Raw genomic sequence first — 15,602 nt, 5'->3', positions numbered from 1 at the left:
CTAATCAGCAGAGGAATGCAAATAAAAACCACAACGAGATACCATCTCACTCCTGTCAGAATAGCCATCATCAGTAAATCAACAAACAAGATATGTTGGCAACAATGTTGTGCACTGTTGGTGGGATTGCAAATTGTGCAGCCACTATGGAAAACAGTATGAAGGTTCTTCAAAAAATGAAAAATAGAACCACATTATGACCCCGCAATCCCATTCCTCGGTATTTAACTAAAGAAATGCAAGACACTAATTTGAAAACACATTTGCACCCTTATGTATACTGCCATGCTATTCACAATAGACAAGATATAGAAACAACTAAAATGCACATCAACAGACAATTGGATAAAGAGAGACAATTTGATACATATATACATTGGAGTATTACTCTGCCAGAAAAAAAAGAATGAAATTTTACCATTTGCACAACATGGATGGACCTAGAGGGTATTATAGTATGTAAAATAAGTCAGATTGAGAAAGATAAATACCATATGATCTCACTTTTATGTGGAATCTAAAGAACAGAATAAATAAACAAAACAGAAATAGACTCATAGATATAGGGAACAAACTGATGTTTGCTAGATGGGAGGGAGGTTAGGAAAGATGGGTGAGAAAAGTGAAGGGTTTAGGAAGTACAAATTGGTAGTCACAAAATATTCACGGTGATGTGAAATACAGTATGGGGAATATAGTTAATAATATTGTAAAAACTGTATAATGTCAGATGGGTATTCAACTTATCCGGGACATCACTTCATAAATCATATAAATGCCTAACCACTGTATATAAATGCTGTACACCTGAAACTAATATAAAATAATTCTGAATGTCAAGTGTAATTAAATATATACATATATGTGTGTGTATATATATATATATATATATATATATATATATATATATATATATATGGGATATAAAGTACAGCATAGGGAATACGGTCAGTAGAATTGTAATAGCTATGTGTGGTGTCAGATGGGTAGTAGACTTGTTGGGGTTATCACTTTATGAAATGTATAAATGCCTAATCACTGTGTTGTTTTGTACACCTGAAACTACTACTACTACTTCTAATAATAAAAATGTTATTTTTAGTTTGCCAGAGGTCCAGAACTTGTGACCATTAGTCAGGTTCAGGCTATTGTTTCTACTGTCTCAGAGGTTAACGATTATAAAGGGTTATAAGGGGGAAATACTATGTCTATGAGGTGGGGAGGGAGGGAGGGAGGGAGGGAGAGAGAGAGAGAGAGAGAGAGAGAGAGAGAGAGAGAGAGAGAGAGGGAGGGAGAAAGAGGATGGAAGGAAGACGGTAATTCATTTGGAAGAAAAGAAAGCAATCATTTGGTAAAAGATTGACTTCAAAGTTTAGCTTGAGATATAAAGTGGAAAAATTCAAGAGCATCACTTCTGAAGTTATAATCCCAAATCAAATCAAATCCTGAGATCCCTTGGTTTCAGTGGCCAAGCCAGATTCAGCACCAGCAGATGAACTTCTGAGGCACGGTTCTTACCCATAGCCATACCATGACTCTTACTTGAAAAACATGTAGATAAGCTCGCTTTCAGGTAGTAAAAGAAAGTCAAATCTGGTTTTATTTATCATTTTATATCCTTGAATTTTTCTTATTCTTTTTTAAAAATACCATTATTTCCAAAAGTAATGGCATTCTAAGTTAATTCTTGTATTTCTCAATAACTACCATTTGATCTACATAGTTACTGAACATAGCATGATTGTGCAAAGGGAAATGGCTTGTTATTTTCTAGGGAGAAAAATATATAGCCTCAGTTATTAGAATGTTCAAGTATATTTTAACAGACTTTTTTACATTCTTGGTAAAAAGTAAGATCAAGAGTTTTATATGTAACACAAAATGCATTTTGTGAGAGTTGGCAAATAGTAGTCTGTGAGGTGTTCATATGGTGTGCAGACAACAGTTCTTTTAAGCTAACTTATTTCACTAATGCTGTATCCAAAATAAGATTGTATACACTTGGATATTGACTTTTAAAGTTCAGGTCTTGTTTCGTTTTGTTTTCAATTTTGTGTATTATCATAATTTCCTAGCTGATGTTACCTATGATATGTAACTATTAGCAATAATATAATAAGACCAATTGCTATGTTAGACACACAAGGATTGTGTAGCCTTTTTCCACATATTAGTTGAAAACTCTGAAAAAGAAGAAAAACAATATGTCATAGAAAGGAAAGTGTATATTTCATATACTTAATAAAGAAAATGTGAAGTAGGAAGAAACTTTACCCTCACAATTCTTTTGGTTGGTCTAATAAATAAATCTACATGAGACAGATTAACAAGAAAAAATAACCAAATTGAATTACATACATACACACGGGAATCCCATATACACGAAGGAGTCAGAGACCCCACATAGATGAGAGATTCAGGCACAGAATTTAAAATGAGGTATAAATGGCATCCTGAGCTAAGGATGAGGGCAAGTGCCGTAGGGCACCAAAGGTTTAGTGTAGGATGATAAGAAGAACAGATGTTCAGTAAGAACAGATGTTTAGAAGTTCGCCCTACTCTATAGATAGGTCATAAACAGGTTTTTTTGGTGATAACTCTTACTATGGACAAGGCCCCTAATTTAAATCTTTAAGAGAGAGATAAAAGTTTGCAGTGAGACTGCAGGGTCTTGATTGCCTTTAGCACAAAATAATTCACATGATAAAGTGGCACATTTTGGGGAGGCCTGTTCTAAACCCCTAGAAAAAGAAAAGCCAAGGATTACTGAATAAATTACATTTCACAGTAAATCTGGATATTATATTATATTATATTATATTATATTTATTATATTATATTATATTATATTATATTATATTATATTATATTATATTATATTATATTATATTATATTATATTATATATTATATAAGACCCAGTCTTATATTATGTAAAATAAGATGGGGTCTTATATTAATTTTTGCTCTAAAAGAAGCATTCGAGCTGATTGTCCACCTAGGTATTATTTTCAGGGAAACATGGTATTATCATTTAATACCTTGGTATCCTTAGCATAGTAATATAGATAAACCATTAATAATCATATGCCAATATTTTACCACTTTGGCCCATCATGCTATTCTATATCATAACTACATAACATGTGATTGACCCTTAATCCCGGTCAACTGCTTGCCAAAGCACAGTCTCCAGATTTGACTGAGCAAATTGAATAGCTCTACAAAGGTAATTGGAAGTGTAATCTTGAGTTCCTTTTACTTCATGTTTATCAAAAGTTCATCATCATTGAACAGTAGCTGATCAATCTGCAGCCCATTCCTTTTTCTATGTCTGTTCCTGGATTAATCTAGACTCTAATTGACCAGAGGACAGACATTTGCATTATTAGGTGCATTTTCCCCTCGGAAAAGCTTTCCCTGAAATGCTTCTTATTCAATAGTATTTGTTTAGATTTTAAAATATTGCAAGGAATGAAACTCATCACTACAAAAAGATTTTGAGTACAAGTGTTGTTAAAGAGAAAGTTGCAGGTCCAAAATGGCATCACTCATGCTAAAAGCCCATGATATCAAACCTCAATTTAATACCTGATCTAATTGCAGTTTCAACCTCCCCCCAAAATGTAGTATTAACCAACAAGTTTATAATTCTCAGATCAATTACCAGTAAAGTAATCTGTCACTTGGGTCCTCTCCATCTACCCATCACCACCTCCCCATAGAAAGAAAATGCAGTCTGCATCACGAAACCCCTTGCCATTCCCTTTTCTCCAAAAGAAGACGTCCTGGTCTACAACTAATTTTTTTTCTTCTTCTTCTTCTTTTTTTTTTTTGTTAATAGCTCCTTTGCCCTACCTTTCTTTCTATAAAAAAGAACCTCCCATTCTGTACAACCCCTGGAGCACCTTTCTAGTTGTTACATAGGATGCTGCCCAATTAATGAATCCTTAATGAAGCCAATTAGAGCTTCAAATTTACTCAGTTGACTTTTTTAACAGTGAGCATCCCTTTATGTCTTTTTAATTAGAACACAGGACAAATTCATTTCTGGCTTTGGCTTCAGGAAAGCTCTTCCTCTTCTGACTAATTTTTGACATTGTAAACTACATGGCTGCTCACGTGTCCCTCTTTGATTTGTCAGGAAGCTGGAAAAATGGCTGCCTCCATTTACCAAGCTAGTGTGTTTTTGAGGCAGAGTTTTGTATATATTTCCTGTCAGTCTCAGCTATGGGCTAGGAATGCTTGGGACACTCATGTGGGCAGGTACTACTGGGTCACCCCCCACAGACATTGCCCCAGTGAGACCCAGTATTGTGACTCTTGTTATGATTGCAAGGTGCACCTCCGCAAAAACGATCGGGGAACTTTGAAAAAACAAGTTTTATTATTCACGAATCCTGGAGAATACACAGCATGCCCAGGGCCACACGGTGAAGTCATAGAGGGAAGGGGAGAGAGAGAGAGAGAGAGAGAGAGAGAGAGAGAGAGAGAGAGAGAGAGAGAGAGAGAATACCCGAGGCTCTACTTTTATTGTGGTCAAGGATGGGGTGCCTAGAGTTTTGAGGTTTCGCTCTTTATTGGTGAATTTAAAACATTAGAGCAGAAATTAAAGCATGGGAAGGAAAAAGCAGGCTTATTCAGGTGGTCAGTTATTTAGGTCACCCAGGGCTTTTTAAAAGGATAACTTCATGAGTGGAATGGCCTGGCTCTATCTCACTGTATAGCTGGAAATATGTTCCTTTGAGATGGATGCCTCAGCAGTCAAAAGTTTAATGTCAGGCACTTACTTTACAATCAAACCAAGCTAATTTCAGGCACTTGCACCACATTATACTACCTCACCTTTGCTGTGCATTATTGTTTGCTACCATTGTCTTCCTTTGGAATTCTCTCTCATACAATGCCCCCCGCCCCCGCTTTTTTTTTCTGGGTGGGGTAGGCCAGCCCCTGCAGGGAAAGGTATCACAGATATAGTCTCCATTATAGGAGTGGTGTTTGTACAAATTCCCAGTCCCAGTTATGATGGTGGCAATGGCTATGAAGAAAGCTGCCAGGGAGAGCAGCGTCCTCAGTAGGACAGGTGAGAAGAGTAGGCAGAGAGAGACCTTGGTGATCTAGTCTCTCCTGAGGCACAGCCTGGGAAAAGAGAGGGAGTCCCAGTGGAATCAGTGAATGATGGGGACAAGAGGCTTGTTTGTGGTGGTGGCCTCTAGCCTCTGGGCCTGGTTTCAACCCCTGCCCCCCTTCACTGAACTCACCCAGTATATGCCACCCTGTTTCTCATTACACGGAGGCAATGACTCCAACCAGCACAGTGAGGCGGGCTGCTGGAAGCTGGATGTGCCTGCCCATCTGGGATTCACACACAGATCCAGTAACACTTCCCTGGCTCTCTTCTTCACAGGGGAGCTGACCTCTGCAGGCGGCACTTCCCAGCTCCCCTCAGCTGGTGTCTCACTGTATTCAGCCTGTGGGAAGCACTGTTGGAAAACTTGATGGGGTCCAGAGGATGGGAGAATCCAGAGCACTCCCTTTCTCTCTATTTAGATGCAGTTAGTAAACTGCCTTTTCATGGGGCCCTGGCTCCTGCCAGACAGGCTTGCAGTGGGTCTAGCTTCTCTGAAGAAACTTCAGTCCTTATGTCCCACTAACACAGCCTCATCACCATGTCCCTTCAGCTGAGGATGGCAGCTGCTTCCTGCTGTTGTTAATTTCTGTGTTGCCTCACTGTCCCATATTTGGCCTCTCTCCTAAGTTATCGCCTGTGTAAACAATTTCTTCTATTAAATTCACTTTATTAAAACATGATTAGAGCTGTCTCTATTTTTCTGGCTAAACCCTGACAGTTATCTTGCTGAATTTCATGTATTTCCATTAAAACCTTTTGGAGTAACAGCAGAATCTGGATAGATAGAGAGGGGAGAGGAAGACAAAGATAGAGTCAGTCAGAGGGAAAGAGGGAGAGACTATGAAAATATTTCAAGATTATAATTGTTGTAAATAGATTTCTAAGGCATAATTGCTTTCAAAGTTGCATTTCTCAGATTCTGCAATTCATTGAGATTTTTAAATTCATTTTTGCTTCTTTCATATTTTTTGTAAGACTGATGTGAGAGAATGTTAAGGACTCTAACTTATGAAAAGAAACAATTAACTGTTCTTTTGCATGACTCCAAAAGTAGCTGCAATCTTTTAATACTTTCCATTTCTCATTTGGATTTATTTAAAGCATTCTTTAGTCTTGCCTAAAATAACATTTCTTACTTACATACTCTTACACATTGAGTCAATTCAAAAATTATGGTCAAAATTTGATTTTTCAAAGAAAGACACACTTGTTTTCTTTTTAATGTCATTAATATTAATCACTCCTAGAAGTTCCTGATATTAACATGTGGGGAGTATAATGGAAATATTATAAATCTGTTTAACCTTACAGCAACCTAACAGCTGTCTTATTCCATATGTGTTCCAGATATTTTTCCAGAATCCTTTAATGAGACATACTTGTATTATTATGTACACATAATTTTAATGTGTTTGTTAGGAGTTTACATTTTTTATTTTTTTTAAACATTCCTTTGTGACATGCCATATGTCAAGAAAAGACACGTGATGTGTGAGTTGTAGCTCTTCAGTAGCAGATGTACATCCATGGGAGACCTCGGGTTTCCTTTTGTTAAATATTTATGTGACATTCACACCACAAACTAAACTCTCAACAGGCAGCACTGACTTCTTTCTCCACACAAATACTTATATAATAAATATATTGACAAAGGCAGCTACTTTCCATTTTGTCAAATATTACCAACATAGAAATCAGCAATTGTTACTAATTATAATTTTAAACTACTGAGACAGACTCTGTCCTCCCTTAAAATCAAGACTATAGTTTCACAGATGGGTAATTATGATTACTGTTAATAATCACAGTATGTATTACATTGCAGATTTATTTCCTTTTCCACAATGTACTGATTTCTCTCATCTTAATTTACTTATGATGTATAATTCACTGTCTTCCAATAAGATTCGGGCGAATAAAATAAGGTATACAGGGAAAGGTGAAAAAATATTGTGAAATTTAAAAATAAATGTAAGACCACAGATATAGGGTTGTCAAACTCTGGATAAACTAATTATCAAACTGATAAACATGAACGTTAAGGCCAAAGAAGCCAAACAAATATTGTCTCACTCACAGACAAAATATGCGAATTAAATGTAACAGGTTTAAAGGACTAAGAGAAGGTCGAATAATCCATTAGGTTGGATAAAACTCCTTCTGAAACTATATTTGCTTATAATTTACTTGTAATTCCTTGCAAGTTTCTGTTCCAAGATCTCTATTTTGTGATAAAGTAATTTGCATATATTTAATACCTGCTGAGAGTGTGATTATTCAAAGTATGGAGGTAGAATGTTAAGAAAAAAAGCAAATCTTTTTTTTAGCATATCACTACTTAAAAAGGAGAATTACTTTAACAGCTTTAGTCTTGGTTACATTGAATCTTAAAAATGTTTTAAGGAATGATTCTGGCTTTCATTTTCTTGCGTAATTTTAATTGCCTTATAGTCAGCTTTCTATTACCTCCACCTAATCCTACTGGATCAGAAGTGCCCTATCCCTTCACAGTTATCTTTGTTGCTTACACTTTGAGTTGGAAAAATCATAACTATTAAATACAAGGTTGTGCCAAGAAAAATATTCCATAATTTTAAAGTAGTAGTATTAAATTTATTTATTGTGTATTTCTGTCAAAACTGGGATGACAAGTAAAATACCATACCAGACACAAACTCTTATTGAAAGATTGTAGTCTCCCAAAGGACAAAGACAAAGCAAACTGATAACTTTAATCATATCAACTATGAAGATTGGTTAGTAAGGTAGCAAGGTAGCTGAATTTACCCAAGAAAGCCCCTAAAATAGAAGTTAGTTGTTCACGTGCACAGTGCAGAACCCTTACATTTCAAATTTCTAACAAAATTTAACTCTAATTCCAAAGTAAACTTTGAAGCTAATTAAAGATAAAATGTATGTCTTTTAGCCAAAGATGAAAGTTAGAAAATACAATAGGAACTTGGAAGTCAAACTTGGTGAATTACATTCTCTGAAAGGACAGAAAAATGATTCCTTCGTACTGAGATTTACAGTAGTACATATTAGAGTTTAGGGCAGTTTAGCTTAATTTACCACCTGATCTTCATATGATTTAGTTAAAATACATACATATACTTTTATATTGATTTATTTATAAAGGAAAATAAGTTGTGCTCAACTCTGGTAATGTTCCCTTTTGCTCTGACAAAGAAAAAAGAAAAGAAAAAAGGAAGAGAGGAAGGGAGGGGGGAATGAGGGAGGAAGGGAGGAAGGAAGGAAGGAAGGAAGGAAGGAAGGAAGGAAGGAAGGAAGGAAGGAAGGAAGGAAGGAAATAAAGAAATTTGAAAGTTCGGTTAATGAAAAAACTTGAATGCACATTACATTTTATTATTGTATCAGTATGTTCACAAGAGAAAATTTTATTGCTAAAATATCCCAAGGGTGAAGCATTAAAAAAAAGAAAGAAAGAAAGAAAGAAAGAAAGAAAGAAAGAAAGAAAGAAAGAAAGAAAGAAAGAAAGAAAGAAAGAAAGAAAGAAAGCCAATTTGTGTCTGCAATTCAATCAGGGAAGTCAGAGCAATGAGCTCATTGGAGCAAGGTGGGTGACAAGTTGGAGGGACAATTTTCAAATTTAGAATATACACTTCTATTCCCTCATAGTGCAGAAGAAATATTTGTTTATGTGCTGCCTTTTTCACTGTTATGATTGATCTTTTTCTCTTCTTCCAGAGATTTCTTTATCTTTCCGCAGTCCCTTCTGAAAGGGAACAGTAATTCTACTCCTGGATTGCATTCCTTCATTGGGAGCCGAGATCCTCTCTAAGAACTTTCTGAGGAGCTCCCAGCTGCTGGGGCATAGGTTAAAATCTCGCAAATGAATGTATCAATTGTTACAAGAATAAAATATAGAAGTTCATAAGCTTAAGAGCCTGCAGTACAACATTAGCACCACTTCCCTGATCACGTTGATGGCAAGGACTGGACCTTATTTCCATAACTACCTTAATTCTGAAGCCAAAAGAACTTAATTTATAAAACAGCCTTATATTTACACCAGATAAATGTGCAGTACAGTTTGTATTTGCACTTGATTGAAAGCTACATTGAATTATATGCCATTCTTTAGAGAGAATTTTACTTTTAGATTTATTTTTTGGAAAAAATCAAACAGCTGTTTTTAGTTTAAATAGTTTACTCTTGCTAAAAGCGATGGCAGTCCAGAAACATTTTTCTATCAAGGTTTATCTCCACTCGTTAAGTTTAGATAAGAGACTGCCAGATTTTCTGCTTCAAAAGAGATAAGAACAAATGTTACCACAGACACTGCTCATTTATCACTAGCGTGTATGGCTTTACAGAACAAAGCAAAAATGCATCTATCTCAGCTTAGAAAGAGGATACATTTGAATTAGACCAAGGAGGAAACATCAGATATTTAATTTCAAAAGATAGTGGCACAGTTTTTGTACAAGAGGAGAGACTCATTCATAACTAATACAATAACGAAATTTTAAAGATAAAGTTGATAAATTGGTTTTGAACTTCTAGACTCAGGTGCTTTCAAGGGTTTTTTTGGAAAAGACTGAATGTTTTAAAACTGTCACTCATCATTATTCCGATGCTCAGAGTTGAAACATAGTGATTTTTTTCTACCCAAGGAGATTTGCAAATATTTTTGATGCCTACATAGTATCTGTTTTTATTCAGCCACTAACACTTATGTTCACTTAAATAAATAAATTATTGAGAAACATTAATCATTATAAACAAAATAATAATTGGGAATTATCATGTAGGTAATATAGTCTAAGCTAATGCTAAGCACAGAGGATTAAAAGACAACAAATAAAGGATTCCAGAAGGAGAAGATACTGAAAATTACAAGCAAACAGAATGTAGTATGATAGGGATTATGATACAACAATGAATGAACAATTTATGGGCAAAGCAAGAGTCATGGATAGGAGGATATTAGACCCGGGACTTCAAGAATAATCAGGGTTATATCAACTAAAGAAAGCAGAAGGGAAAGACATTCTATTTAAGAGCCATAAGCAAAGGTACTGAATCATAAAATGATATTAGGAGTTTGGAGTCAGAAATATACCATGGTTCCCCGAAAATAAGACCGGGTCTTATATTAATTTTTGCTCCAAAAGACATATTAGGGTTTATGTTTAGGGGATGTCCTCCTGAAAAATCATACTAGGCTTATTTTCCTGTTAGGTCTTATTTTCTGGAAATCGTGGTAGTATGACTTGATCATACATTACCAGATGCTGAAATGGTCTGGTGAGAAACTAAGTAGGAGATATAGATTTGGGCCAGGTAATGAAGACAATTTAATTGAAGCTTTGGCAAAATTGCATGGTACATTTCTCTCATGACAAATAGGACACTAGGGCTAAAATATCTTTGGGTAACCAAAGAAAAAAAGAGGCAGATATAAAAAGTCTGGAGAGATATGTACGTAACAAATTGAGAAAGGTTTTATGCATCACATCATCTAAAAAGTTTGTATTTAGCTTCTGTCAATACAGAGCCACTGAATATAAGCTAATGATTTGGTTAGATCTGTCTTTTGGGAAAACTGTAGTGATGCTGTGTAGTATATGTGTAAGAATGTGCAGGAACTGAATTGCACAATATCAGGCTCATGTTAATTTTGCCTTCCCATTATTCTTCTTCTCCCTTTTAGTAAAAGCACTTTTTCCTTTTTTTTTTTTTTTTTTTTTTTTCCTAATTCTGGGAGCAACGAGCACCCTATCCTACTGTGTCTGGGTTAATTACAGTATTTTTTATCCTTGGCTACAGTGAAAGGACCAGAAATGGGTTTGTATGCCAAGCAGAGGAAATTAGTGTTTCCCTCAGGTTGCTTTTTTTTTTTTTCCAGCTGAGAGGGAAGAATTTACTTTCACTGTAAGCACCAAAGCACTCACAACATTATAACCAGACTTGTGGAAATAGCTGCCTAAAAATGACAAATTAGAGAAGAAGAAAAATAGAGATTGATGCCTGGTAGACGTCTATTCCCGTATCTAATCTTCCTTAAAGCAACTCCATCCCATTCCTACATTTGTTTATGTGAGTATAGCAGATTGAGTGTGAAAAGGGCACCAATTCTTCCTCTCCCTTTACATGTGCCCTCTGTGATATGAATTATCAGCTCCTCCTATTCAGAAGTAGAGTCTATTTCTCCACCCCTTGAATATGGGATACCCTTGTGATTTACTTTGACAATAAAATGAGGCAGAAATAACTGTGTGCCAGTTCTGAGCCTAGGCCTCAAGAGGCCTAGGGCAATTTGTTCTCTGGAAACCCTGCCATTGCCCTCAGAAGAAACTCAGGGCAACTTGCTGAAGGTTGAGATCGACTGTAAAGAAGAGCTGAGCCAACCTAGCCAGTTAACAGTCAACTTGCCAGCCTACCTCAGACAGACAAGCTAGCCCAACCAAGCTTATCCAAACCTAGTCCGTATCAGCAGAACTGCTCCAGCTCATAGACTTCTGGAGCAAAACAAGTTTTATTGTTATTCCACCAAGATTTTATGGTTGTTTCAGGTGCAGCACTATTATGGCAGTACATGATTGTCACAGTAAGCCAATAAATTTCCTCTTTTCTTGAGTAAGTTAGTTGGATTTGAAATTCTGACATGACTAAATGAATCTTAATATAACTGGTTAAGAAGGCATGTCAATATCTAGGTAAGAGTTCAAGCTTGAAATACTGTGGAATGCACAAGACTGATATTAAAAAACAGTCTGATGGGTACTGTACAAAACTTGTTATACAACTGGATATGGTTTGGGACAGAGGAGGCATTATTAAAATGATGCTAAGATTTCAATCTAGAAAAATTGGGTGATTGGTAATTAAAATGGGGAATGAAAAAGCAGAACAGATAAAGGTGGTCTGACAAAACAGTAAGCATAATTTAGGTATATATATATATGTATGTATATACATATATATCCCCTGAATATAGAGAGTTGTAAAATTTTATAGGATATGGTCTGGAATTTCATCAGTTTGATTTTGCTGGAGAAGAAATTGTGCTGTAGGAATTGTAGTCAACCAGGTCAGAGACAAAAGCAGGGTCCAAATCATGAAGAGATTTATCCATTCCTAAGATTGGGATTTGTCCTATAGAGAAGCTTAGGAGCGGAAGACACTTATGGCAAGGAGCTATAAGTTTTTTGTTTAGAAAGATAACTCAGAAAACAGTATGGAGATAAAAAGAAGTAGAGCATGAGGTTGGGGTAAAAAGACAATCCAGGTAACATTTTTTCAAACATCAATTATTCCCATAAAAAGTCATCAGGATTTTTTTCATATCAATGTGTTACCTATATATGGCTTTACTTAATGTTTAAGTTATATCCACTTGCTTAAAAATGTAAACCTATTTATTCATAAATAAAACAAGTTATCTTAAAATAAAATAAACTGTTTTTATGATTTATTCTTACATGCCTTCTAAAACAGTCTGTATTACTTGTGGCATGTGAACAATTTGGAAAACAATATCCTTTGTCGTTATCAGGAGTAACAAAAAGGAGAGGATAGAGTTGAAAGACACTAAGAAAGAGATTCATCACATCTGGTGACCTATTGAGTTGTGGTGGTGATATTAGCTAACTTTATATTAGACCCTTAATGTGTGCTGAATGTAATTGTAAGCACTTCACCATATAAGAATACTATTATTGGCTCTGTTTAGTGGACTTATACACATACCATAGATGGGAAATGAGGCAGGATGATTCTCAGGATTCTCATCTACTTGATTTTTTCTAAAGATTCAAGCAGATGAAATAAAGAAAAAATCAATATCATTGTGATTAAGCCAAAATTTATTGGATACTTGTATATTATTATTAGATATTATAACAGGATATTGATGGTAGTTGGTGATATTAAGTCCAGGCACAAAGAAATAACAATATTCTCCCCACTTATGAAAACTAACCTCTTGTCTTCCACTACTACGTGACGTGAATTTTCCTATAAAATTATTCTTAAAGACTAGTAGCAAACTGAGGATTAAAGTGCCCATTGAACTGTATTTCATAATCCCACTGGAAAACTGGTGAAATTGAGTTTGATGTAGAGCTTGGGCATTCTACTTTCTGCCAATCTATCTTTCTTTTATTTATTTATTTATTTATTTATTTATTTATTTATTTATTTTTTTTTTTCCATTCATTTGGTAAACAAAGGTTGGGTACCTATACTGTGTCAAGTAGTAGGATTACAGGATTGAAGATACACCTTTCTACCGTCCTGGACTTTATATTCTATTGAAAAAAGAAAGACTATCAACAAGTTAGATTTTGAGTATGTTGGTTGATCATAAGTGGCTGGGGGCAATAAAACAGGGAAAATGATAGGGAGAACTAGAAAGGTGGGAACGCAGTTTGTAATAGGATGGATCAGAGAAGACCTCATTGAGAGCTTTGCACTTTGACAAAGACCAGAAGGAAGGAAGTCATAAAATAACTGAAGTATTTCAATGCAGAGATAGAGAGTGAGAGCACCACAGCTCAGCTAAGATTTTATCCACTCAGCTGCCTACAAAGAGAAAGTGGAAGCAAAAGAACCAAGAGATGGCAGCCACCCTTTAAGTTACAGTGATTCCATTTGCTGGTTATTGTGATTTATTTGTTTATTTTTATTTATTTGTTTGTTTGTTTTATAATACACGCAAGCTGATCAAGCAGGCCAGCAACTACCTCTTCAAAAGGAGAAACTAATAATGGGTTTTACAGAGGCAGGCATGGCTCAAGCAAAGGGGAGAAGTGTTCTCTCAGTGCTAGTCTTAGATTATTGACAGGCGAATAGAGGAACTTTGTACAAATAACTCCAATCCGTGCCAGAATGTGTTCAAAGGATTGCTTTTCCAAACTGACCTCCTTGTGTTATTATCATGTATGCATCTACTTCATTTAATTCATCACTGAAATAAAGGGTATGCTTAATAAATACTATGCTTAAATACAACATCTGTTTTCTAGTAATTAAGGAATAATTAAAAGTAGGAAGTTTAAACACCATAATAATGCAATTAACCACCATTTTGTTAGAGTTCTCTCACTTAAATGTAACCTTATTTTTAATAATGTATTGAGTTACAGTTTATAGAAATCGATACCTCATTGGAAAGGAATTTTGTGATAATATAAGTATGCATTTAACCATTAAAGTTGCTCATAAGAGGAAAACAACCTCCAAACACACGATATCATTGAAAAGAATTTCTTATATCTCCCACTGGAAAGACTGTTTCTAAAATCATAAGAAGAGGGAGCTTATAAAACTAAATCAAAAGCCACTCAAATGTCAGCAAAATCCAGTAAAAGAGACACTAGCATGACTTTCCAATGTTGGCTTTACCAGAACTAGAAAATGCTAAATGGAGAAGGTATAGCTATAATGAAGCTGCAGAAGGTTCTGGTGCCTTTAAAAAACAGGCCAGGGGAGTATTCCCATGGGTCTGCTTTTGCCCAAAACAATATACTGTACGCAATTTGAACCTAAGATCATAGTAAACTCGGGCAATATCTGTTGGCGTTTTTGTATTGGCTGATTGTGGAAAGTACTGTTCTTCTTACCTTTTTCATCATATCAACTATGGAGTGGAATAAGCCCCAGAAGTGATAAGGTTTAGACCATAATTAGTATCATCCACAAGGTACAAAAATACACCCCCACAAAGATGCATATTTAGATTAAAGCTCATCAATATTCTCTTTGAAGATTTACTAATTTTGTGTTTTATGGTCAGAGTTGGTATATAACCTTAAAGTATGTATTCCGTTGGTATTTATTTACCTTGCATTATTTGAGCACTGACTATTTGCTAGCCAATAGGCTAGACTGTGGAGAAGACAAACAGAAACTTTAAACACAACTTTTACTTTCTGAAAGTTTCTTTCTAGTGGAAATAGAAACATAATTATACTATATTATATTAGGGTATGTACCATGGTAAAAGCATGTCCAAATTGCTTTAGTAACTCATAGTAGGAAGTGATTATTCTCTCTGCGGAAGTCTAAGAGTGTTTCCCAGAGATGGTGATAGAATGGAATATGAAATATGAATGTGAGTTTACCATTATAGAAGTGAAGTGGGGTAGTATGTGAGAAAGCATATGCAACATTGTGAAACAATATGTCATATCTAGTGAATGAAAATTAGTTTTGCATGATGATGGTATCCAGAAACAAGGGACAAAAGAGTTTGAATGATTTTTAAATATTATCAATGATTTAAAACTAGATCCTTTAGAGAATTTGTAACCACTGAAGGTTTTTAAGCAGGATTACTACATTTTATTTTTAGGAAGATAAACTGAAGCAATGTAAGACAAATATTACTCATTACAAACACTTAAATAAGTGACATTAAGTGGTTTAATGGAAAGAATAAGGGCTACGTATTTTTACAGACATGTTCAGATACTATCATGGTCATTTATCACTTTTACTTTTTA

The sequence above is a fragment of the Rhinolophus sinicus genome, chromosome 4 (assembly GCF_057876585.1).
Source record: "Rhinolophus sinicus isolate RSI-liver-muscle chromosome 4, RSI-T2T, whole genome shotgun sequence".
In the NCBI taxonomy this organism is placed as follows: domain Eukaryota; kingdom Metazoa; phylum Chordata; class Mammalia; order Chiroptera; family Rhinolophidae; genus Rhinolophus; species Rhinolophus sinicus.
Note: the sequence above shows the minus strand (reverse complement) of the source record.